This window comes from Etheostoma cragini, chromosome 19 (genome assembly GCF_013103735.1).
Source record: "Etheostoma cragini isolate CJK2018 chromosome 19, CSU_Ecrag_1.0, whole genome shotgun sequence".
Classification (NCBI taxonomy): Eukaryota; Metazoa; Chordata; class Actinopteri; order Perciformes; family Percidae; genus Etheostoma; species Etheostoma cragini.
Window position 1 is genome coordinate 402,010 of NC_048425.1, and position 4,019 is coordinate 406,028.

General features: G+C 46.9%; 1 protein-coding gene across 1 annotated transcript in view; it reads right to left on the reverse strand.

Moving 5' to 3' along the window:
• LOC117935155 (zinc finger protein 2-like) overlaps nucleotides 1-4,019 on the reverse strand; it is a 27,595-nt gene that overhangs the window by 10,091 nt on the left and 13,485 nt on the right. The window lies entirely within an intron of this gene.

The following is a 4,019-nucleotide window of genomic DNA, read 5'->3' on the forward strand; positions in this document are numbered from 1 at the left end:
TCAAGCATTTAGTGGACAGTGGCGAGAAAAACCTCCCTTTAAGGGAGAAACCTTGGACAGACCCAGGCTCTCGGTAGGCGGTCTCTGACGGTGCCGGGTGTCTATAAGAGACCTTTTTAGAATTTAGAGAACCTTTTTTGTAGGGTTGTCAGTTTGCAGCCTTCAAAATTAGGGGGACAGGGTAGCAATTTTGAGACATTTTAGCCAACTTGGGCAAAAGTGTGCTTATATATTTACCTTTCTGAGATTACAAAATTAATTTAAAAGGTTCATGTTTAAGTTTGCTTAGTGCCAGTCCGTGAAGTTGAAGCATATTTTCTACAAATGTGCCAAATTTCATGGTCTACGTTGTCACTTGAGTCTACAATGCACCAAAACCTGTCTCAGATGTTTAGGTACATGTGTAAATGTCAGTTTCAGAGATATTTTGTGTTGATAAAATGAACATAAAGAAAGTTACAAACAACTACAGCAGTGTAGAAATATAATTTTTTTTTCAAATTCACAATTATATACTGTACATTTTATGGATTGTGAGAAAAAAAACGCATTGTATTTTGCGGAGAACTTTTAAAATTATGCTCATAATGTTTTTGTCTATGTTTTCCTACTCTATGGCCTTTGTGTTTTTCCCATCGGTGTGAATCTTTATTGTTTTGTTCCTGTTGGTTTTTTACAGTAAGATCACAGTACCTGCTGTAGTTTCTGTTTGTGAAGCAACGCAGCTTCTGCATCATGGTTCTTCTCTTCTTGCTGCGTCAGAAAGCGACTCTTCAGCTCCCGCGGAGGTTTCACCGTGTATTTGGTCTCCTGTGGTCCCGGCTCTGAGATCACACTCTGCAGACACACAGCACAAGCAGGCAGACATGCTCACGCCTGTGAGTCAACAATCTGGGAGGAAGCCCTTGTGTTCCAGGTGCTCACCCCCCTTTCTGTGTACTGTAGATACACAGTAATGCAGGGGTTCCCAAAACCTTCAGCCCACGACCCCCAAAGTAACGGTGTAAGTGACTTGCGACCCCCCCACTATAAACGTATATAAACATTGCGCGCAACCGCGCACGCACTGCAGGCGTCTCCAAACACGAGTATGTTGACAACACAAAGTACCACAACAGCCATAACAGTATTCTACAGTAATTTACTCATTACTTTAATTTGAACTTAATGAGATGGATGTGCAGGATGTTCTGAGCACAGCTGGTCCAGTCCGGGTTTAATGTTGGCGACCGCTACTCGGAGATCCTCCTCCACATCCAGTCGCGCTGCACACCGCCCTGCTACGACTGATTCTGTCGCTAATATGTTGTAAATCTGTCGCGATGACCTCAGGGGTCAGAGGTCAAAGACAATCTAAAGAGCCGTTCCCTTTTTAGTTATTTTGCTTGGTTTTATTTTAAATTTAGCCACTAGTTTTATCTTGTGTTAAAATCATGGCTAACATGTGCTATTTCTAATCCTTTTTAAATTTTAATTTATTTCTGGAAATCAACTTGCGACCCCCCCCCTTCTCTGGCTCGCGACCCCCCTGTGGGTCCCGACCCCCACTTTGGGAACCATCCCAGTAACGTCCACTGCACTTACTGTGACCTTGGTGTCCAGCAGGGGGCACTGCTGCAGGCTCTGGTCCAGCAGACACATCTCTTTGACGGCGTAGCCGCTGACGCAGTAGGCGTCGTAGTTGGCGCCGAGCAACAGGCTGCACAGCAGGGCGCCGTATTCAAAACACGTGGCCCTCTGACGCCTCAGCACCGAGGTGGGGGACAACAGGTACCTGGGCTGGGACAGCAACACGCACACCTTCAGGATCACTCAGAAACATCAGGTGTGTGCATTTATGGATGTGTGTGTGAACATGTGGATTCGGTCGCTTCTCCAGGCCACCTCGTGTTACAGGTCCCAACTGACCAATCGATTCTCTGCAGGTGGTTTTTTTCATCCACCTTTCTGAAACCCTGAAACAGGTTCCTGAGGTGTTCTGTCCACATAGTCCTCAAATTGGACAGATGGTCTAGCTAGCAGTCTGGATTTACCCTGCAGAGACCTGAGGACCAGGTAACCATAGTCCTCAGATTGGACAGATAGTCTAGCTAGCTGTCTGGATTTACCCTGCAGAGACCTGAGGACCAAGTAACCATAGTCCTCAGATTGGACAGATAGTCTAGCTAGCTGTCTGGATTTACCCTGCAGAGATCTGAGGACCAGGTAACCATAGTCCTCAGATTGGAGAGATAGTCTAGCTAGCTGTCTGGATTTACCCTGCAGAGACCTGAGGACCACGTAACCATAGTCCTCAGATTGGAGAGATAGTCTAGCTAGCTGTCTGGATTTACCCTGCAGAGATCTGAGGACCAGGTAACCCTAGTCCTCAGAAACCCACTAGAGTTTAAAATCACAACACAAAGAAAGAGGAAGGGAAACGGACATCGGCAAAAAGACATGCGTCCGGCGGACTTTCCTGCGACACCGGAACAATCCCAGAGGTGGTGCGTCGTGGATTTAGACTACGGGAACTCTAACGTGACCTGAATGTGGCCTGGGGGAACAGAACCCTCACATGTTCATTCCTGCGTCCACCACAGAGCCCAGTTAATTCCATCAGCTACTGAAATAAGTGGATCAGATGTTGTCTTCCTCACCGGGTCCACAGGCGGGTCCAAAGGGTCCAGAGACAGGAAATCAGCCACAAAGGAGGCGCAGCCCTCCCAGGTATGAAGGTCAGGGTGGACCGGGGGTGTAGGCCGGAGAGTCGTGGACACAAACTTCTGCATGTTGTGAATGACAAATATGGACAGGTGTTAGACAGAGGTATCAGAGGTGGGTAGTAACGAGGTCCATTTACTTGAGTGAGTTTTTGAAAAACTTGTACTTTCAGGAGTAGTTTTAAATCGCTGTACTTTTACTTGTAGTTGTACTTGAGTAGATTAGTGAAGAGGAAGCTGTCTTCCTCCGCTACATCAGGCTACAACGAGCTCCTTACTTTTCTTTTTAACTCGTTGGTATTCAACGCCTCATTGTTTTCACCCCAGCGTTAGTATTTTATTTTGACAGAGAGAGAGAGAGAGAGAGAGAGAGAGAGAGAGAGAGAGAGAAAGACACTTCCTTTGAAGGCTCTACCACGTGACTGTTTTCCACCAATCAAACGTCGTCGTGCAGTCACGTGACCATACTCGATCTCAGCGACGTGACGGGTTAGCTTGACAGTCGTAGCAAAAGCAAAGATGTTAGAACCAATTGTCGCCAAGGCAACGCGGACCAGGAGGTCGGGTAAATAAAACGCGTTGAGACGGTTGTCAGGGTTACCTTAACGCCACACTCGTTGACAGGACAGAGCAGCAGTGGCTTGCGGCTGGGGAACAGGTGCGAATACTGACGCTGGAAGTTGTCCGCGATGGCCAACAGTCGGGTCTCGTCGGGGGAGTTGACCCTGTAGGACTCGGGGTCCAGCTCGTCCGCCTGGTCCGACTTCAGGCTGGTGAAGGACAGCAGGCGAAGAACTGTTCATGGTCACAAGGCGTTTTACCCAGAATCCCACACAGGTCAGATTATCAGATCATATCCGGTATTAACATGAGGGAATGCAGTTGAAAGGAGTGATGTGTTGAGTGCATGGGTTTGTATTTTGAGGTACCAAAGGATTACTCTGGACCAGTGGTTCCCAAACTTTTTCAGCTCAAGACCCAAAAGAGAAATTCTGTGTCTCCCCGGGACCCGAATTTACGGAACAAAGCCATGAATTTAAATGTATATGAAGTGTATTTATTCCATTATAGAAGTAAACAAAAACAGAAAAGGTCTCTATTCTCCTTTATGTGTCTCTGTCCCCTCCCATCATCCCTTAGTACCTTAGTAATGAGATGTGTGTGTCTGGTTGGAGATATCAACCAGCTGAAAGGTTCTAGGTTCGGGTTTTGAAAGTGCCTGTCTGAGGTCATTCTAACGTCATTCTGAGGTCATGCTTAGGTCATTCTGAGGTCATTCTGAGGTCATTCTGAGGTCATGCTTAGGTCATTCTGAGG